Source organism: Leopardus geoffroyi, chromosome B1 (assembly GCF_018350155.1).
Source record: "Leopardus geoffroyi isolate Oge1 chromosome B1, O.geoffroyi_Oge1_pat1.0, whole genome shotgun sequence".
NCBI classification, from domain to species: domain Eukaryota; kingdom Metazoa; phylum Chordata; class Mammalia; order Carnivora; family Felidae; genus Leopardus; species Leopardus geoffroyi.
The window spans coordinates 93,972,094-93,995,872 of NC_059327.1; the positions used below are offsets into that span (position 1 = coordinate 93,972,094).

General features: G+C 33.5%; 1 non-coding gene across 1 annotated transcript; it reads right to left on the reverse strand.

Moving 5' to 3' along the window:
• Positions 1-6,987: 6,987 nt before the first annotated feature.
• Positions 6,988-7,094, reverse strand: LOC123596562. The gene has a single exon (XR_006711737.1). It is a non-coding gene; the product is annotated as a U6 spliceosomal RNA (small nuclear RNA).
• Between the last annotated feature and the right edge of the window lie 16,685 nt (positions 7,095-23,779).

Genomic DNA, 23,779 nt, shown 5'->3' on the forward strand with positions numbered 1-23,779 from the left:
TTGCAAGTGCGAAGAAATAGAGCTCTTTTTACAGGGAGTCTGATTTACAACTCTTGATGTATCACAGATAACAACTTGCATTGGGCTGGGTGATATTTCTTTCTTTGTTGTTTTCTAGACTGTAAATGTATTATTAAGAACAACATATTTTTAAAAACTTGCAAATAAGAGTAAAAATATAAATTCTTCAATTCAAAATTGTAATTCAGCAGTATTCTTTAAAGAAAAATCTTTTTCTCAGATAGCAGTGTTAAACAGTATATCCATTTTTCCCATTATTTCCACCAAATGAAAAATGATCAAAACAATTCTCTTTATCCATTTCTTCAGTACAGAACTAGCATAGCACAGAACCAGCAGCTAAACACAAGTCTACTAAGGATACATTTTTTTAAAAATAGAACTTTTTAAATATGGTTTCAGAAACCATATTTCAAAGACAACTTATTAATAAAAACTTTGAGATAAGTGTTGACAATGTGTCACTATAATCAGAATTTATACAATAAATGAAATATCATTATATATATCAATCTAATACTTAAAATTACAGGTAGTGATAACCTGTGTAAAATACAGATTTTTTATTTTAACCTATTTCTTCACATTTTTAAAAAATGTTTATTTATTTTGAGAGAGAGAGCACAAGCAGGGGAGGAGCAAAGAGAGAGAGAGAGAGAGAGAGAGAATCCCAAGCAGGCTCCACACTGTCAACGAGGAGCCAGTGTTGAGGTCTGATCTCATAAAGAGTGAGATCATGACCTGAGCTGAAATCAAGAGCCGGATGCTTAACCAACTGAGCCACCCAGATGCCCCGCATTTCTTCACATTTTAAATAAAATAACAATAATGCCTCTTTTCAGGATTATGGTGCCATATTACAGAAAAAATAGGCAAAGTGTCTAGGAACATATTTGATATAGAATACACATAAATAAGTGATAGGTGATTTCACCTAGACCATCACAGTGATAAAGACTTTCTGAGTTTCAGTAAATATGTTTAAACTATCAAACATAAATCATGTAGGTGAATTCTTTGAAATTTGGTACCTCTGGTTTGGCAATATAAGTTGCATCTTCTACAGATGGCAGACGATTTCGTACTGTTTTCTTTATTTCCTATTAAAATGAGGCAAGCTAACTAGCTCTCTCTTAGTGTACTGCAAACTGACTTACTGATTTCAAACAGGTATCATTTGAATAAATGTTCAGATCAGCAAAAAGCAGGGTATAAACTGTTTCCTAGTCTGGATGCATTGTATACACACATATCTAAAGTTATATATGGATATAAATACACACACATTCTTGATGTATATATTTTTACTCTTACCTCAAATAATAATCTACCATTCATATCCCTCTCTCTCTCTAACATAGTACCCCTCAGGTTTTTTGTTTATCTGTTCCCATTTCCTACCAACTTTACCTGGAACTATTAATAAAATTGTTCTTATTATCAGATCACAGAATATTTAGAACCTAGAAGATAATATTGGGAGATAAGAAATAACCTTTCAAAAAATTAAATGCAGTCTGAGTATCTTGTGTATTATATATTTTATTAAGGTCATCTAGAGCATAATTGAATAAGTCAGAAATGCAGCATTATCAAATTATTCACAAGGGTTATCTAACTCATTAGAAATAATTGAAAATATCTTTAAAAGGTTGCAGATACGGCTGATGGAAGTTGGTGTGAGCAAAAAGAATACAACTACTTAATCAAAAAACTGGAGACTTTGGGGCGCCTGGGTGGCGCAGTCGGTTAAGCGTCCGACTTCAGCCAGGTCACGATCTCACGGTCCGTGAGTTCGAGCCCCGCGTCAGGCTCTGAGCTGATGGCTCAGAGCCTGGAGCCTGTTTCCGATTCTGTGTCTCCCTCTCTCTGACCCTCCCCTGTTCATGCTCTGTCGCTCTCTGTCCCAAAAATAAATAAACGTTGAAAAAAAAAATTAAAAAAAAAAAACTGGAGACTTTAAAGTTGCCTTTTGGTCTTCCAGTGATTTCTTGGATAAGACATGGACAGCACTGTCAACAACTATACCAAATAGAGAATTTCTGCACAGCAAAGGAAACAATCAATAAATTGAAAAGGCAAATCTACACATTTGGGAATAGCAAAAAAGCAAAGGACTTGAGTAAATATTTCTCCTAGTTAATACAAACATATGCACATGATCATCACTGGTGAATTCTACTTCACCACTGGTGAATTCTACTTCTCTTCACCAAGAGAATGCTTGAAACAGACTCTTCATGATTTTACAATTTTCTTAATGTAGCTCATAATTCTTTTAAAATGTATAAGGACATTTAACCCAACATACTATTCAATTTAACCTAAGCATTTAATGCTTTCTTTGAACCTAAATGATCCTAATAATAGCATAGTTGACAAATAGCAATACATATATAATATACATATATGTTTAGTATAAAATGATAAACACATCTTAATTAATTAATATACTAGATACAACAGATATAAACACTTTATACATCCTAGTCATACAGATTGGAAAAATGTATTAGAATACAAAAAATTAAAAAATATATATATTTTATTTTCACTTCGACCTTCTTAATTTGTGATTTCTCTCTCTCTCTCTCTCTATCTCTCTCTCTCTTTCATAAATAGTCTTTCTTTTGAGGAAGATGAAACTCACTTCATCCCATGGATGGATACAATTATATAACACCTACATCAGTGTAAATAACCTAGAAATCGACTGAAGCCTTGCAGAACAGACTCTCCACAGCTAAATACAGAGGAGTCCACATCTAAGAGGCTAGGAAAGGCAGAGATGTGATCTAGAGCCAAATGAACTGTGGGGCTATCCACCAGAGGAGAGGAGAAAGCCAGACCCCATACCAGGCAACTCAGGCATGGGAGTTCCACACAGGGAAGACAATTCCCATAATATTTGCCTTTGAAAACCACAGGCGTCTAACAATCAGTGGGGCCTGACACGTGTCACTTTAAAAACTAGTGGACTCAGCTCTGGGAGTGCCTAAGAGTGATAGGAAACTGAGTTTCCACACTTAAAGAGACAACACAGCAAACAGACTCATGGAGATACAGCAAGATGCAGAAATTTGAAAAACACTGAGGGTATATGGTAAGGAGATTTATTTACTAATCTCAGAGCATGTGCTGAAGGGGCGGGGGTCTTTGGAGGACTTGAAAGGACAAAAGAACTAGAAAGCAGCATTTCCCTCCCTTGCAACCCAGCCTAGATACACAGACACCTGTTGGAACCAGTATATAGCCAACAATTGTTACATACTTGCTAACAGCCAGCTCTTCCCCCATTCCTCTGCAGACACCCCTGCAGCTTTCTTGGGCAGCTGCAGCAGACCAGTGTGGACCTTGCTGGCACTGTATGCCCTTTTCCCACATTCTACTGTGGATCTGCCCCCTCCAGTACAACCCCTCCAATATGCTCTTGGCCAGAGCAGTCCCACAAGACTGTCAGCCCCAACAGGGGCCAGCACCACTCTGCCCCAGAGAGAACAGAAGATAATCACAAACACCAGTCTAAGTGCAGTCCAAACAGTGGGGGCAAACATTAGGTCTGACTGCGGGCCCCCACCCACCAATGAAAGCATTCAGGAGACAACACAGGGAGAGTGCCCTGAAGTTTGGTGCCACCGCATCTCTGGCAAATACTTGGTCTTACTCAATTCAAGCCCAAGGCAGCCTCAGACTGGCCCATTGACAACACACGGACCAAACTATGACCAAAGCAGGCAAAGAGAGCCGCTAAAGACAACTGGACTGAAAGCAAACACTGCTCAGCCATAGTAAAGCACATGCAACACACACAGGAGACACTCCTGAAGCCAGGTTCTGGTGAACAGGGAACTTTGCACTGTAGGGCACTCCAGGACCTCTTCTTCACAAGGCCACTACTTGTAAGAGCAGAAGACATGGCTGATTTACCTAACACACAGAAACAGACAGAGTTAGACAAAATGAAGAGATGGTAAAAAAACAAATCGGAGATGAAAAACTCAATAACTAGGGGCGCCTGGGTGGCGCAGTCGGTTGAGCGTCCGACTTCAGCCAGGTCACGACCTCGCAGTCCGTGAGTTCGAGCCCCGCGTCGGGCTCTGGGCTGATGGCTCAGGGTCTGGAGCCTGTTTCCGATTCTGTGTCTCCCTCTCTCTCTGCCCCTCCCCCGTTCATGCTCTGTCTCTCTCTGTCCCAAAAATAAATAAACGTTGAAAAAAAAAATAAAAAAAAAAGAAAAACTCAATAACTGAAATTAGAAATAAATAAACTAGATGGAATAAATAGCCTACTAGAGTAATCAGAACTGATCAATGACCCAGAGGACAGAGTATTGGAAAGCAATAAATATGAACAAGAGAGATGGAGGAGAAAAAAATTATATATAATATACATTATATATAATATACATTATATATAATATACATTATATATATAATATACATTATATATATATATATATATATATATATATATATGAAAATAGACTAAGAGAACTCAGTGACACCATCAAGGTAATAACATTTGCATTATAAAGGATCCCAGAAGGAGAAGAGAAAAAAAGGAGGGCAGAAAATGTGTTTCAATATATAATAGCTGAAAACTTCCTGAATCTGGGAAAGGAAACAGAAATCTAGACCCAGGAGGCACAGAGAGTCCCCAACAAAATCAGCCCAAGGAAGTCTGCACCAAGACACATACTAATTAAAGTGGAAAAAGTACTGATAAAGAGAGTATTTTAAAAGCAGCAAGAGAAAACAAAACAGTTACATTTAAAGGAAACCCCATAAGGCTATTAGCTTATTTTTCAGCAGAAACTTTGCAGGCTGGAAGGGAGTAACATGCTGTATGCAAAGTGCTGAAAGAAAAAAAAAAAAACTCTGCAGCCAAGAATACTCTATACAGCAAAGCTATAGTTCATAATATGTGAAATAAAGAATTTTCCAAACAAATAAACGTTAAATAAATTAATGACCACCTAACCAGCCCTACAGGAAACGCTAAAGGGTACTCTTTGAGTGGAAAGGAAAGACCATAACTAGAAGTAAGAAAATTAGGAAGAACAAAAGCAAAAAAATTAACTACATTTATAAAAATCAGTCAAGGGATTCACAAAATAAAATAAAGTGTAACATCACATACTTAAAACATGGGGGGTGGTGAATAAAGAATGTATTCAAACTTAAGTGAGCATCAACTTAATATAGACTGTGCTATGCACATGTTACATATAAACCTAAAGGTAACCACAAATCAAAAACCATTAATAGATATGCAAAAAATAAAGAGAAAGAAATCCAAATATATAACTAAAGAAGCCAACTTATCATTAGAGAAGAGAGTAACAGAAGAAAGGAGCTGAGGAAAACTACAAAACCAACCATGAAACAAGTAACAAAATGGCAATAAATGCATACCTCTCAATAATTACTTTGAATGTAGGTGTAGTAAATGCTCCAATAAAAAAAAACAAACAGGGTAGGGGTTTCTGGGTGACCTAGTTGCTTAAGTGTCTGACTCTTGGTTTCAGTTCAGGTCATTATCTCACAGTTCATGAGATTAAGCCCCGTGTCTGGCTCCACACTGACAGCACAGAGTCTGCTTGGGAGTCTCTCTCTTCTCACTCTCTGCTCCTCCTCTTCTCTCTCTCCCCGCCACCCACCAAATAAATAAAAACATAAAAAAGAAACAAGGTGAAGGATTGTTTAAAAAAGCAAGATCTGGGGCGCCTGGGTGGCGCAGTCGGTTAAGCGTCCGACTTCAGCTCAGGTCACGATCTCGCGGTCCGTGAGTTCGAGCCCCGCGTCGGGCTCTGGGCTGATGGCTCAGAGCCTGGAGCCTGCTTCAGATTCTGTGTCTCCCTCTCTCTCTGCCCCTCCCCCGTTCATGCTCTGTCTCTCTCTGTCTCAAAAATAAATAAACGTTAAAAAAAATTTAAAAAAAAAAGCAAGATCTATCTATATGTTGTCTATAAGACCTAAAGACACATGCAGATTGAAAATGACATCGTGGAAAAGCATTTATTATTCAAATAGAAGTTAAAAAAAAAGTCAGGGTAGCAATACTTATATTAGACAAAATAGACTTTAAAACAAAGACTGTAACGAGAGGTGACAGACACTATATAATAAAAGGAAAACTCCAACAAGAAGATATAACAATTAGAAATACTTATGCACCCAACATGCAATCACCCAAATGAAGCAGCTAACAACAAACATAAAGGAAGTAAGTCATAGCAATACAATAATAGTAGGAGACTTTAACATCCTACTTACATCAATGGATAGATCATCCAAACAAAAAATCAACAAGGAAACAGTGGCTTTGAATGACACATTAGACCAGATGGATCTAACGGATATATTCAGAACATTCCATCCTAAAACAGCAGAGTGCACAATCTTTTCAAGTGCACATGGAACATTCCCCTGAACAGATTGCAAATTACACCACAAAACAAGTCTCAAAAAATTCAAAAAGTTGAAGTCATACCATGAATCTTTTCTGACCACAATACTATGAAACTAGAAATCAACCACAAGAAAAAATCTGGAAAGAACACAAATACATGGAGGTTAAATAACATGCTACCAAGCAATGAATGGGTCAATCAAGGAAGGAAAGAGGAAATAAAAAATGCAGTGAGCCAAATGAAAATGAAAACACCACAGTCCAAAATCTTTGGGATGCAGGAAAAGTGGTCTTAGGGAAGTACATAGTAATAAAAGAGTACCTCAAAAAGCAAGAAAAATGTCCATATTACCCAAAGCAATCTACAGATTTAATGCAATTTCTATCAAAATACCAACAGCATTTTTCACAGATTTATCCATTCTTCCCAAATTATTTATTTATTCATTCAATCATTCATATGACTATGAATTCATTCATATCTATGTGTATATATATATATAGTATATATATTTATTTATGTATACATATTATCTATATTTGTGCATAAATATTTTCAATATGGACTGCTTCACAATTTTTGGTGTCATCCTTGTACAGGGGCCGTACTAGTCTTGTCTGTATCATTCCAATTTTAGTATATGTGCTGCCAAAGTGAGGACTTATTTTATATTTTGAGTTATAATCTAGTACTACCTAATTTAATTACTCAGACTGTTTCAGCATTGGCCTGAGGGAGCTTTTTTATTGGTTCATGTATCCCTTTGTTATTTTTCACCAAACTGGAACAAATAATTTTACAATTTGTATAGAACCACAAAAGACCCCAAATAGCCAAAGAAATCTTGAGAAAGAAGTGTTTATAGACTGTAAATTCATCAAAGAAAAGAAAGACAAGCCTAGGGCTAATCAGACTCTGAATCTAAGACTGATTTGTTCTCCACACCTTATTGTACACTGAGAAAATTTTCAGACTTACATTGTCTTATATTTTGTAAAGAATTTTGAAATAGTAATATCTGTTGTAATTAAAAAAGAAATGAATTCAGTGAACCTGAGAAAAGATAGCATTATATATTTTTTTCTTTAGACACTCCAAATAACCTGAGTTAGAATTCTCAAAACTATTAAGCTAAGTACCACATTAATGAAAGTCATACTTAGTATGTTCCCAGGAAACATGTGGCAAACACTTGTTTGTCAATGATACTGTACTTTGTACTGGACATTTAGTTTTAATTCTAGGAGTGCACTGCTTTGAAATAATCACGTTGCAAAAATGACAAAGACAAATGAGTTTAATTCTACTAATTCATATAAGATTTCTCAAAGGAAAGTAGAAAAATAATAAAAGTATTTTAACATTTTATTTAGAATCTTAGATATTTAATTCAGAATAGGCCAGGTAAGGTCAGTTAAGGCCCACATGAGCCTATGTGAATACACATAAAATTAAATTTCAAAAAATTATTATAAGAAAAAATTAATTCAGATTGATATATGAAGATAAAACTAAAAAAAATTCACATCATATTCAAGACTTAAAGATTTTTAAAACAATTTAAAGTAGAAATTAGAAATAAATGGGTAAGCTAAAAAGAATAATTAACAACTGTTATGTTAATAAAACAGTATTTTATTAATTGCTTTAAAAACTGATTTTAGGGCTAAAACGTGTGATATATTCATGAGGCTTCTTGAGTGTTGTGTGATTAAGTCACAACTCAAATTACTACATTAGACCATCTACAAAATTGACCTTGAAAGTGATATGTCCTCAATTTTGTTATGGTCATTTCCTTTGTTCTTTTTTTTACAGAGAATTTTTACTTTTGAATAAAGGCAGGTGCCTAACCTTTTCTTTCTTTAGTAATAGATTTGCATACTGGTGCCTTGCTTAAAAGTAAGGTATTCATCGATGAGATCTAGACCCATAATTTATCATCTAAAGAATTTACATGAATGGGTTAAGAATATCTTCTAGTTCTACTTTTTAAAGAGTGCTGTGATGTGCTATTTGCTATTTTTGAATGTGCTTTGGCAGGAATACTTCAAAATTTTTTTGAATAAGTTCCCAAGGGATTTCTTAAATATAAATATTCCCAATATGTATACATACTGTATCCTTAGGAATAATTGATTATAATGGATCTTTCAATAAACAGTCCAAACAATTTCATACACAGATACACACACACACACACACACACACACACACACACACACACACCTAGGAATGTTGAATTAGAAGATTAAAGCACCAGTATTATTATCTCTAGGACTTATTCAGAGACATTTAGAGTGACCTTTAAATTCCGTGGATTTCTAAATTGTATTATTCTTAATTGTTCTTACCTTTTTGTTCTTTCTTATAAATGAAAGCATCACTTTGTTTTGTTAAAAGGGTAGATCTCATGTTAAGTGTTCTTACCACAATAATAATATGAAAAATACAGCCATTCGTTTTATGAAATATTATGTGGCAATTTAAAATAGTGGAACAAATACACATTTATTCACCTTAAAAAACTCTGAAATCTCATAATCTACATAAAAACTCATAGATTTTATTATATATATATATATATATAATAAAATCTGTTTTTTAACTTAAAGAATAACAAAAGTAGAGTTCGTGTGAATGAGAGTCATTGTCTGTGTCCACTACCAGTCCCTTAATTGTCTCTATTTCACAACCTGCTTCAATCAAAATAAATTTTCAATTGTCAATCAGAATGATTAGTCTACAATATAAATGTCATTACGATGCACCCATGCTTGAAGTTATTTCTACTTATAATTAATTTTAAACTTGGTTGGAACGCCCTTGCTTAAATAGCTTCAGCTTCTACCACATCATGCTATTTGTATCCACATGAAGTTTTACTGTCTTGGATAAATTTTCTACCTTTTGCTTTGTGGAGTTTTTGAACATATACTATGCTCTCAATATGAGCCAGTTTTGTGAGACACTTTGCCTTTCACCACAATTACATTGGATAAAACCTTCCTGAACCTATGATTTACATTGTGCCCCGTATGCTCTACTATCACAAGTAATACTTCTTTTATGATAAATTTGAAACCCTTAATTGAGTTGCATATTTAATTGTCTTTTTCTTCTGCTAGATTGTAGACTCCTTAATGGTTAGTACTACCATTTTCTTGTTCAGCAATTTATTACTGGTACATGTCAGAATGTATTAAATATATATTACTGAACACCTAAATTGTGGCAGATTTCTTATATATTAATGAAAGGAAGAGAGAAAAAAAACACACAAAATATATAAATGTGATAAAGATTCAAAGATATGACAAAGATAGTGATGTACTATGATGTAAATTTTACAAATACTAAGATAACAATAAGATAGAGAATAGTTTAGGGGCACCTGGGTGGCTCAGTCAGTTAAGCGTCGACTTCGGCTCAGGTCATGATCTCGCAGTTTGCGAGTTCAGGCCCCGCGTTGGGCTCTGTGCTGAGCTCAGAGCTTGGATTCCGCCTCAGATTCTGTGACTCCATCTCTCTCTGTTCCTCCCCCGCTCACAGTCTCTCTCTCCCTCTCTCTCTCTCTCAAAAATAAATAAGGAATAAAAAAATAAATTGAAAAAAAGAGAATATTTGGATTGGGAGGGATGGAATCTCTGAAGACATGATAGCTGAACTATCTGTGAATACTAATACTAAGAAGAAGAACTATATAAGGATTAGAATACACCGTAAATAAATAAAAAGCCCTGAGAAACCATGCTCAAAACCTACGTATATTAAGAGAACAAACAAAACAAACAAACAAACAAAAACAAATGAACCAAAAGTCAGGATACTGCATCAGGTCCTTGTGAGATAAGGGAAAGTGACTGGGGATAAGGCCAGGGAGTTGGGAAGAAGTTAGCTTGTAAAACATTCTATAGGCCATGGTGGAAATTTAGATTTGTTTTTGCTTGAAATGGAAACCATCAAACGTTAAGAAGCAAGACTTTCCTATGATAATGTTTATTATATAAATGAAAAGATCTTATAACTGCTATGTCAAAAATAAAATGTGCAGTCTGTTTTTATATAAACGCACACGCACACATATACATATATATGTATATGTATATGTATATACACGCACTCTGTTCAAAAGATGGTGGTGGCTTAAAATAAGTTGTAAAATGAAGACAGCAATTGTGATTAAAATTGGAAAAAATATTTTTGAGGTTGAACCAAAAGAAATTGCTTATAGTTTGGCTTCAAGTATGGGGAAAGAGATAAATAAATAGTATCTTCTATTTTGTTGTTAAAATTTTCAGTGAACTAAATGAATGGTTTTCTTACTTATGCACTAGAGAAGGAGCAGATTACAGCAGAAACTGAGAGGTACATTTTGTCTGAATTACATTTGAGATGCCAGTTAGTCTTCAAAACGAAGATGCTAAACAGATAGTTTCACGTGTGTTTGGAGCCCAGGGCTAGATCGGAGATGAAGATTTAGACTTGAGACCCATTAAGATACATATGGCAGCAGATTTATGAGATTTTTCTGATTGCCTAAAGTAAAAAAAAAATGATTAGCTAGAACCTTTAACACTGAATCCTGTGTAGTTTTCCACTTTCTAACTATAGCAGAAGAAAGAGACTAAGAAAAGACAGGGAAACAATTAAATTTTCATGGAAACTTAGAACAACCAAAAAAAAAAAAAGGCTTTCAATTATAGAAGAAATATACACCAAGCTAAATATTATTGAGAGTTCAGACAATTTTAAGGAAGATAAATGAATACTGCATTTGCCAAGGTTGAGGTCTTAGTGAATCTGAGAATTATTTTTGTGGGTCATGAGAATGAGTGACCAAATGGAATAAAACAAAGAGGAAATAAGGGAGATGTCATGTATCAATTACTCTTTGGTGGGGGGTGTTGTATGAACAAATAGGGAAATGTAAAAGATAGTAAAAAAGGACACTAGAAATTAATCTGTTTAAAGCAAAACAAGTGATATCTGCATACTAATTGAAATGATCCAGCAGAAGCAAAAGCAGTAACAGTAAAAAACAGAATAATTATAATAGTAAATGTTCTTGAGTAGGCTCAATGGTGTGAGATCCAGACATCAAGAAGAATGACTTTTTACAGTAGTCTGGATAATTCTTAGATAGTAAGAGAAGAAAAGATACAATAATCATTAACAGATTTAATAAACATTTAGTGAGTATTCCACTAAATACTTACCAATAACTCAAAGTTGTCAACAAATCCCCATCTCTCCCTCCTTTGCAGAAACACTAAATGTGAAACATACATATGACCAAATGGTGGAAAGTCAGAATTATTCTTTGATGATATTTTCAATGAATAAGTTTGGTAGAGAGGTAAATAAGAGAGGTAACAGTTTGTAAAGTAAATAGCAATACCTAAGAAAGTAACCAGTGGCTTTGAGGAAGGTATGAGGACGAACGGTTTGGAAGTAGAAATGAAGAGTAAGTCTGTCTATAGCATATATATATATATATATATATATATATATATATATATATAGTGTGTGTGTGTGTTTGTGTGTGTGTATCGAAAGAGAGAGAGAAAGGGTTTATAAGTCAAAATAACTCATCAGATTAACACAGCTCTCAGAAAAATAGTAAAAATGGGTTGTGTCATTGGAGAGAAATAATCTGTCAATATGGAAAGGAAATAAAGGGAATGTTTCCAGAAATCTGAGGACATACAAATGTTTACTCATGACTGATTTGAGATTCTAGTAGGCATGACAGAGAGCCTGAAGTCAGAAGGAAGAACCTAAAGGTGAAAGGAGAACCTAGATGTGACACCAAATGGGATTATCCTACTGGGATATGGTCTCCCAGTACTGTGAGGTCATAGGGATGGGGCCAAAGCTTTGAATGAAGAAGCTAAGCAGTGCTCCTGTCTTATTCTTCCTGAGGTATGAAGTTGTGCCTCAGCTGGAGCCAAGGGTCCTACACAGATCTCAGGAGTCACTAGCAATGAGGTGGAATTAAGCCCCTTTGCTTCCTAGAACAATGTTACCAAAAACATAGTGATACCACTTCCATCTGTGAGAAGATACAATATATAATCTGAGATCTTAATTTTAATTAACTATCTTAGAGAATTTAATTAGCATCTAAAGTATGAGAGATGCTTAGCAAACGTTTAAAGACTTCTAGTCCTAGACAATACAGGGACAAGTCTAGGTATAGAATAGTCCTTTTAGGCCTGAGATTCAGTGAGTAAATAAATGGTAGAGAAAGTATAATACAAAAGGGTAGAACTTTAAACATGAAGACAATAGACATAAAACAGTCTGGAAATTTCAGTTAAAGGGAAACACTCAAAATACGACAGTGGGCTAAAATAGTATCATCACTACAGCATTATTACAATGGTTTAGGTTTCTAGAGATAATATTTAGTCATCAAGGCAAGGAATAAGTTTTATTAGCATAGTAAGTTAAAAATCTTTACCCTTAAAACTATTCATTTCATAGAGGTTCATGCTCAAATTTGTTTAAAATTTTCCTGGGTGCCTCATGAGCTAAAGCCTCAGTTTTCTGGAAATCACAGCTAGCCTGGTAAACAATATCCAAACATCTCTAGGTAATTTCACTCTCAGTTAAGGAACATCTTCTATAGAAATCAGTAAGAGAGTAGATATTTACCAAATTTTATTTTCAGTATGAGTTTTTACTTTACTTGATCATTTTCCTTTAATTAATTTCTTGTTTCCACACCTCTCTTGACTAATTAGAAGGAGAATCTTGGTTGATGCTTTGAACAGCTGTTACAGTAAATACAAATTCAACTGAGTTTTTTAGGAGACAGATAATATGAAAAGCAAATAGATTTTTGGAACTTAATGTTGTAAAATACAAGAGTAAAGAAATTTATTAATAATAAATCAAATGTTTACCTCATAACCTGTGAACCTGAAACAAATGAATTTCTACTTAGCTCTTTTGTTTATTAGGGTGAGATCAGACATTTTCATTTTAAGGTTACATAGAAATCTTAAAGTGTTCCACAGAACTTTGATCTATACATCTTTAAAAAGTGTTGTGCCGAGCAGATTTATGATTTACAAACCAGGGATATGATTAGTAAAACAACTAATGTTTTTATCTCATAACTTCTCAAATCCTTTATCGAGTAATGTGCTGTTTGATCACAGGATCTATTTTTCAGGACATTTCTCTTAGATTGATATTCCATGGAATATACTTTGAAGCATATTGTTATATTTATTTAGTTAGTAAACCACTCTGAAAAATTAAACAAGAAATAATGAAACAGAAAAATCTCTTCTCTTATTCTCCAACAAAAATGACAGAGAAAATGCCAAAAAAGTTTTAAAATAATATATCTATCCCCACGCTACAATTATGGAAGGTCAAAAACTGCAAATTATATCATATGATGAAGAAATTATCTTTTGCTTTATACTTAAATTTTATCTCCTTAATCTCGTTTATTTTTTCTGCTCTATCACTTTGGCCACTTTCTTTATAATGAAATTATCTATAATTGAAGTGATTACTACTTCCTTAAACACAATGAAATGCAGCTGGAGGGGACTAAAGGAATGAATAATTAATACTGAAAATATAAGTAAATGACATCATTACAACTAAAAGGTATCTCACTTGCATTTTAATATTAGACAACACTTACTTCTTGTGTGTTTTCCCCAGCTTTATTGAGTTATAACTGACATATAGCTACATATGAGCTTAAGGTGTTGATTTGATCCACTCACATACTGCAAAATGATTGCCACCTTTTCTCTGGCTAACAAAATTTATCAGGTCACATATACACTTGAAAGTAGCCAACACGTGTATGACACTGTATATTAGGCACAGCCTTAAGTGTTGATTTTCTCCCTAAATTTTTACCACCATCCTACGGAGTTTCATTATGATAATCTCCCCATTTTATAGTTGAAGAAAGAGGCTGATTGAAGTAAAGCTGTTTGCTAAGGGCCAAGGTAAGGACATGGTACAGCCATGTTTGATAGTAGATAGTCTGCCTTCAGACTCCAACTCCTCAAACCTTCCTTATTCTCCAGATCATCATAACGATAAGGACTGATCATTCGCTATACTAATAATACTTTTGCTTGGGCTGCTATTCACCCTTTTAATATAAATTCACCCTTTTAGTGTAAAAGCATGTATTTGGCAAGACGATAGCTATTGGCATCAGTAATTTTATTAATGATCATAAAATTATTTCCTTGCTACATGAGAGAAAACCTTACCTTTATATAGAAAAAAAGAAGGAAGCTTAACACAAAAATAGACTCAATCAGGGCTGCGAAAATTTGTCTTTATAGTGGTAAAATCCTGGTTAAATAGTTAAATAGATATTAAATGATTCACTTTATTGTTTCTAAAATAATAAATACTGTGTATTTTTTTGTATAATCCATCACTCTATTTAACAAATATATGATATGTGTTAAGTGAGCACACCAATTATAAGTGCTTAAATAAATGTTATTAAATAAAATCATTCTTTTTTTAAATTTTTTTTTCAACGTTTATTTATTTTTGGGACAGAGAGAGACAGAGCATGAACGGGGGAGGGGCAGAGAGAGAGGGAGACACAGAATGAGAAACAGGCTCTAGGCTCTGAGCCATCAGCCCAGAGCCCGACACGGGGCTCGAACTCACGGACTGTGAGATCGTGACCTGGCTGAAGTCGGATGCTTAACCGACTGCGCCACCCAGACGCCCCATAAAATCATTCTTAATATCTTTTTTTTCTGTTTAAATGCTTCTTTGTATCATCCATAACAGAAGTTAATCTATTTTAAACATGGACAACATCATGTTATTATTTTCTTATTCAAGCCTTTTTCACGATTTTCAGTCTTTTTCTAAGTACTGTACAAAGAAATGAGTCACCCATTCAAACACTAAAGGGATAAAATGAAAAAAACAAACAAACTACAGACAGTGTGATATTTACACAACAGTTGAAACTTCTATCCTCACAGAAGGAAAATAGTGTTTTGACTTGTAAACAGAAAAAATAACTAGGGATGTTAGTATTGGAGAATAATACAGACTATAGATGTTATGTTCTTACATTCTCACTTTTCTGACCATAATCACAATTTAAAATGAAACTTGTGAATAAAGATTATTTGAAAATAATGTAAGATATAATGATGATAACACATTACAGGCAAAATGACTACATTTGTTTTTCTCTAAGATTTGATCACCCCTATTGAACCCCCCAACTAAAGTTATGGATTTAAGAAATTGTTAAAAACTGTAGTTCTGAAAAAAAAATTGGGGACTGATGTACTTGCATAGCATACTGGAAACCAAATTGAATAACTTGTATGTCCAGGAATTATTTTTCCAAGATTAAATTTTTAAAGGAGCAATGAATTATTTTTTTGAAGTATTTTATTCCACAAGAGCAAAAAGGGTAAAGATACATACCCTGCCACCCTTTTTTTAAATTGCCATTATATTCTCCTAAGTGCCATGTCTATAATTAGATGGCCATTGCCATCACACTATGGAATGTGTAAGGAGATTCCTAAGTCTCATCATCATATATCATTTCAATTATTTTTTTCAAAACAGGTGATCTATTTATTATTAGACCTCTGTGAACAAAAATGTCTCTATACCTTTGGAACCCAGTCCATTCAATCACTTTTATCATCGGTATTTATCATGTGAAAATATTACCTGATAAAAGTTAAGAACTTTTATTTCGCTTTACCCTTTGGTGAGATTAAAGGTAACTAGCCACCAACTTTGTCCTAAAGGTCCTTAATAAGCAGGGGCAAGGTTATTCATTAGCACTAGATAGCAACAGCAAAGGAATCCTCTAATTGCCAAATTATGGTCAGAATGAAAAATGTATTTATTAATATTTTTCTTAAATACAAGAGAGTAATATCAGCTTAAGGGAAAAAAGGATAGAGGAAAAAAATAGAACACTTTGACACATCTAAAATTTCACAGAATGAAACATATGACCTGAAATATTATGTTGTAAAAACTGGGATGGATAATTATATCTAAATTTTTTTTTTTATGTATATTTGTTTATTTTGAGAGAGTTGGGGCTGGGGATGAGAGAGAGGGAGAAAGAATCCCAAGCAGGCTCCACACTGTCAGCATGCAGCCCACCTTGGAGCTCCATCTCACGAACTGTGAGATCATGACTTGAGCCGAAATCAAGAGCTGGTTGCTTAACCGACTGAGCCACCCAGGTATCTGTGAGATGGATAATTATAAATGCAAATATATCTATGTAGATTTAATAAGATTTAAGGAAAAATAATGCACACTTCCAAATAGAAGCAATATTCTGTATATGATGTTTCTTACAAAATTGAGGCCCTTTATGTCTAGGAATCCTGACAGCAGTTGACCAAGATAAACAGTCCCAATCTGAAAGGATAATCTAAGTCAATACTTTGTAACAACTACAAAGAAGGTTATTTGACAATAATTATGTTAACAATTTAAAATGAGAATTATGTTTTCTAACCAGCATAATTATGCACACCAAAATATAATTTTGGATATGATGAAAATCCTTGTAGTAATAATGGGAGGCAATTGTCTCTGCTCTTGTCCCAGGGCTATCTCCTCTTTTTTTTTTTTTTCTTTAAATCAAGAGAATTTTTCTCTTCTGATCATTTTCTGCACATACCATCTTATTCTTTCATGTGTCCTTCTACCCTGGAATGGTTGGTAATATCTTTCAGCTAATATTACCAGAATATTCTTCTATGTCTGCATAAAAATATTTCAAATTTGGCCTTTAACGACTTAGTTTTTTATCAGTGACATGCTCTGGAGGATTTCTTTGCTCCCATTTGCTTTGAAGAAATTTTAACGATTACTTACTTATTAAGGAGGAATGACTTCTCATTCTATTTAGGTTATCTCACATCTATAAATGTCTTTAATATGAATTGTACTTCTTGAACAAGTTGTCATAATATTTTACCTAATTAAAATTTTGCTCTATTACAGCAGTGGGTGAGATGCCATATATTTGTTTTCCTTGGATGAAAAACAATAATGCCTGGTCTGTTCTGGTACGGATACCTTACCTAATGCACAAAATTACCGATACCACAGGTTTTTGTTTTGTTTTGTTAATGAAATGTTAAATGTCTCTCTCATACCAAATTAGCCTTTAAAGTTTATCTTTTCGGGGCACCCGGGTGACTCAGTCAGTTAAGCGCCGACTTTGGCTCAGGTCATGATCTCATAGTTGATGAGTTGCAGCCCCAGGTCGGGCTCGGTGCCTACAACTCAGAGCCTGGAGCCTGCTTCGAATTCTGTGTCTCCCTCTCTCTCTGCTCCTCCCTACTCTCTGTCTATCTCAAAAATAAATAAACATTAAAAATTAGAAAAAAAAGTTTATCTTTTCATTCCAGCTTGGTGATGGTAGTAAAAGTTGATAAGAAAGAATTCTACCCTTGAACTCACAAATCAGTAGGTATAATCAGAAATAACTGTATTTTTTTTCTTCTCGATACTTTTAACGATTCTATAAACCTGTTTAAATGATATGATTAAAATTGCATGCAATTTTGTCTCTCACTTATCCAACTTTGCTCTAGCTTCTTAAAAAGATATTCTCATTCACATAAAACCAAGTTATGCTATGTGCATATAACATACTGCATATAACCAAGTACCCAGTAAAAGGACAATGTTTGGCCAATAAGATAATATAGCTGGGAAGGTGTCACTCTTATTTTGTGATACAATGATTTCCAAGTCAAATATCTTTCTTAAATGTGATTCTAGATCCAAGACAAAAGAAAATCATTTGCAAGAAAATGGAGTGCATCTATTCTCACTTATGGGCAATCCAATCCAAACTCTAGAAAAAGCATGGAATCAGTAGTATCACGGAGTACTTACAATGGCAGCAACGTGTAATGTGAATGAAATGAGGAAAGCTGTGTGACAGTGAAAAGGTAGGGTTTCACAGAATTTAAACTTTCAGTAATAAACTTTGAGTTGGACACAGCTATAATTGAGTTATTTCTCTTTTATTTAATCACTTTTAATGTGTGTTAAGTGAGGTTAAAAATACCTATTTCCATGTGTTAAAATTATACTAATGAAAGTAAGTAAAGTGTAAAAATGTTTACTCACCAGTCATGGTTACTTTTCTCAGTTAAAGTCCAGAGACCATCAATAAATGAATTCTTAGGTTTTAGGAAGGAAAATTTTCCACTCAAGTTTTTTATATTAATTTTTTTGAATCAGACAGGGTGCAGTTAAATTGTACTGCTAGCCACTAAATTGTCCATGAGTGATTATTACTGAGTTTATATGACTTAATATATCCACAAATGTCTCAAAACTATAGAAACTGTATTATGTGAAAAGCTTATTGACAATTCCATGTTAAAGTAAGTAATGGAAAAATCATTCTATTTAAAAGAACTTCACATACGATTAAAATAACTATTTCAAAGCCATAAAGTTTAAAACTAAATTCATTTTACTCATGCCCAGAAGGTATTCACAGTTCATCACATATCTGATGAAAGCTGTCTTTGCACATTAACTATTTCATTTTTCCCAGCAACAAAACCATGAGGAAAAACAAAAAAACAAAAAAACAAAAACCCTCTAGGTGTGAAAATCTTGGCATTCCAGCTGTTCTCAAGGATAAGCCTATGCATTTTTGACCTTTCAATTTGTTCCAAGAATTTTCAACCAGCTCTTCCCTGCATTATTTTCTGGAAATTTTATGATATGGCTTTCTTGTCTTACTCATAATATGGCTCAAAATGAATAAAGCGTTCATTTTGTTTTTTCTTACATTACATGGAATAATTAACTTTTTCCAAAAAAGAAAATAGCAAGAGAATGAATGAAAACACAAAATAACTGATTTTGAATAATCGGACAAAAGTAAGAAAATAAGTTCCCAGTGAGACTGGATCTTTTCATATCAGAATGGAAGTGTTGCTTTAATTTTTGATATTCTGTCTTTATTATTTTTACATTTAGCCTTTTTTTATAGATGAATTTGCATAATTGAATCACACAGTGAAATGCACACTTCTCTCCCTGTGCTCCGGCAATCTGCAATTCCCACAGATAATTGTATTTGTTTCTTATCTGTCATACCAGAGTGGCTTAAAGAAAATTCTTCCACTTGTGAATGTATGCTTACCCTCCACTTTTTATGCACAAAGTAGTATACTGTACACATAAACCTCATCTCCTTGATTTCTCACTTAATATATCTTAGAGTCTATTTTCATATAAGTAAACAGAAAGCTTCTTTATTGACTAGAGTAGCACATCATAATATTATTTGCTATAGTAGCAATGTATTTTAACATTATTTTCCCCAAAGACATTGAGATTATTTTATTTAATTATTGCTTTTGCTGTTATAAACAATGCTGCAATTAATGACTTTAATGCAAAAAGCATACATGTAGAATATTTCTCAATTGAGTCAGAGAGTGAATCCATTTGTATTTTTAATATTAATATTGTAAGTATAATGAAACTAACACATCCTCCCTACAGATCTAATAGTTTGCACTCCCACTAACTTTATAAGAGAATGTCTATTTCCCAGCAGCCTCATTAACAAAGCACATTGTCATTTATGTTTCAGGTTTAGATGGAGTAACAGGGACAGGATACACTTCTGGAACTAAAAGACCTTGTTCTGGCTTTCCTTTGATTAGTGTTAGCATGACCTACAGCTTTCAATCACTTTCCTTTTAACCTACAAGAGTCTTTGTATTTACATTTATACTTTAAGTGAGTTACTTGTAGGTAGAATACAGTGGGTTTTCTTTCAGATCTCCATTTTCAACCATCAGCAAATGCAGAGGTATTCCAATAGAGAGGAATTAGTGATGATGGATGTTTCAGTGCAATGCTGCTTATATTGTAGTATTTGTTATATTATGTCTTGAAGAATAATGTGTGATATGTATACTGTCATAGAGTAAATAGAACTGTGATTTATGGTTCACCATTTACATAACTATTTTAATATGCCACCCTCTATCCTGCTTTAATACATTTCAAAGCAAATTAATCCTATTCTCCTTTACAATTCTTCTTTCTGCATTGTGGGCTATGGAGGCATTGTTAAAGAAATTATGGGGCTCTGTGATAGATTCCTGATGCTGTGTTCTCCCTCCCCCCTTCCTTTTATTATGTCTCACTACAACAATGAACTTGAAGATGAAGTAACAGATTTGTGACTTTCAGATACTTCCCATATTTATACCCGTAATATCTTACTTAGGTAATGCTGGCAGGAGGACATGGAATCCAATAGAATTCTCTTTATTATAAAACATTTTGTTTTTCACAGGGTGTCCGTTTCTAATTGCTAGTTTCAGGCAATGCAGATCCGCTATTTGGATGAGAAAATTTTTTCAACACAATTTATGAAAAGTTTGCAAATTTCTAACCTTCTATTTTTTCATTAATTTAATTGAGGGAAACTTAGAAATTAATATTCTTGTTATAAAACATTATTTTGAAAAAAAACAGGCTGTTATTTGAAGAATTTCATTATTGGGACAAGATGATAAAGGCAAAGAACTTGAGTGTTTGGGCAAGTACTAATGAAGCAGCAAATTTTTCTTTCAGGACTATGTTACTACCACTATTACAACATTTAATCTCCAGATATTAAAGACATTTTTCTCTAGATAAAATGTTCAATTAATCTCATAGGTAAATTTGACATGCAATCCACAATTAATTCAAGTTGAGTATACTTCAATTTACGCCAACATGTTATAGAATGACAGTGATTTTCCCTAAGTTTTCAAAATTGTCAACTTATGATTACTTCATAAATGTTTTAGGTTTTATATTATTTTATTTTTTTTTCAATTTTTATTTAAATTCTAGTTAGTTAACATATAGTGTAATATTGATTTCAGTAGTGGAATTTAGTGATTCATCACTCACTTATAACACCCAGCGTTCATCACAACCAGTGCCCTCCTTAATATCCATTACTCATTTAGCTCACCCCCTGTCCATCTCCCTCCCTCAGCCCTCAATTTGTTCTCTATCATTAGAGTCTCTTATGGCTTATTTCCCTCTCTCTCTCCCTCCCTACCCCATATGTTCATCTGTTTTGTTTCTTAAATTCCATATATGAGTGAAATCATATGGTATTTTTTTTCTCTGACTTATTTCACTTAGCATAATACACTCTTGCTCCATCCATGTCATTGTAAATGGCAAGATTCCATTCTTTTTGATGGCTAAGTAGTATTCCATTGGGTATATATACACACCACATCTTTATCCATTCATCATGGATAAAGTCAATGGACATTTGGGCTCTTGCCATAGTTTGGCTCTTGTTGATAGTGCTGCTGTAAACATCAGGGTGCATGTACCCCTTAGGTTTTATTATTTACATAAAATAGATGTTACATATTACATGTTAACTGTGATTAAAATAACTTTTTTATCTTAAGGAATGCTATGATGCTCCTTCTTTATGATCTAAAAGGTACATGATCTAAAAGGTACATGATCTAAATTATACTGAGAAATATTTAGTACTTTGCCTAGAGTAGCTTTGAAAATATATTTATCTGTTGATTGCTTGACCTGTAGGCTTGATTTTGATATCCACTATAATGTTTAATTCATTAATATTTTCAATACACACACACAGGAAATAATGATACATTTTGCATATTGGCATATAAGAAAAAAAGGAAAAAGTCAATTAAATTGATAACTGTAATGTCACTGTATTAGCCTGTGCCTAAAAATCACTAGATTTGAGAAATTGTTACTACCTGAGGAAATCCATTCCATTTTGTAACGTCTATTAGCAAGTCTCACTCCATGTCCACATATACAACGTTTTTTTTGTTTTTTTGTTTTTTGTTTTAAACAAAGATCATTCCTAGCACCTCATTTGCCTTCAAGTTTATTTAAAGACCAAGAAAGAAAACCAACATTTAGTACATTTCTCCCACGTGGGCCATTTCTTTCTCTTTTACCTTATTGTTGTTCTACTTAAATATATTAATTTACCCTAAATTTCTTTAATAAAATAAGATTAATTTAATATTTCAGTTGTGGCATGTTTCAAACAGACTAGTCACATTGCATCGATTCTAAATATATTTACCTTACTATAATAATTGATTAAGCTATAGAATCTATAGCAAACACACTTGACTTTTCTCTGAGAAATGAGTAAGTTTTCCTTAAATATTCATATTTTTGCTGATATTTTAAAAAAGAATAACAATCTACCCATGTTATTAGTTTATTCCTTAAACTTTGTGTTGAAGATATGTATTTTACTTTACTTTCCATTCTCAGATAGAGCTGTCAATAGAAGTATGGAACAAATGAAAAAGCTCAGAAAATATAAACCTTAAATAAATTAAATACATCAGTGGTTAGTAAAATAATTCTCAATTTAAATTATAATCCCTTACATTATAAAATGACATGAATTTATTTATGCATTTATTCATGATGTGAAATAACCTAACAACATATTTAATCTTAAGTCCATTTTGGATCAATCTAATTAGGTAGACTTTTTAATCATAATATAGTTTGATCACACTGTCCTAAAAACTAATTTAACCTTTTCAGTAATAAAACTTGTGTTTTATTCTAACAGCAATAAGGAATAGTAAAAATGATTTCTATTTGGAATGACATACAAAATCGGATGAGGGTAAATCATCAGACTGGTCACTTATAAAGTTCAAAAAAATCTTCCATTATATTTATTATAATAATGAAATTGTTATTATTGTTATGGTTGCTATTTAGGGAACCCTTGCTAAATCTACAGCTAGGATAAAATAGCAGATGTAATACAGTGCACTCAAACCATGAATAATAACATCTACAGAGAGACTTTTTTAACTCTTAGAGATGAAGACAAGGGTCATAATGAGTGTGTTTGGAGGTGCTAGGTTGTTAATGCAAATAAATGGAAGAGATTATGTCTGTGAAAAACTGGAAAACACATTTATCCTTTAAAGGAGGTAACTGATGCTTAGCTAGCTAAATTGTTAAAAATGTTTAACCTTTTAAATTCTCATTTCATTGTCATGGAATTTAAAACAAATGAACTACATATGAGCCAAATTTTTAAGAAATGTATATTTGAAGTAGTCTACTTTGTCAATTTCCATGTTGCAAAACTTCCAATATGGCCAATTTAAACTTGTCAATGTGGGGTGCCTGGGTGGCTCATTCAGCTAACAGTCTGACTTTGGCTCAGATCATGATTTCATGGTTGGTGAGTTCCAGCCCCATGTCCGGATCTGTGCTGACAGTTCAGAGCCTGGAGCCTGC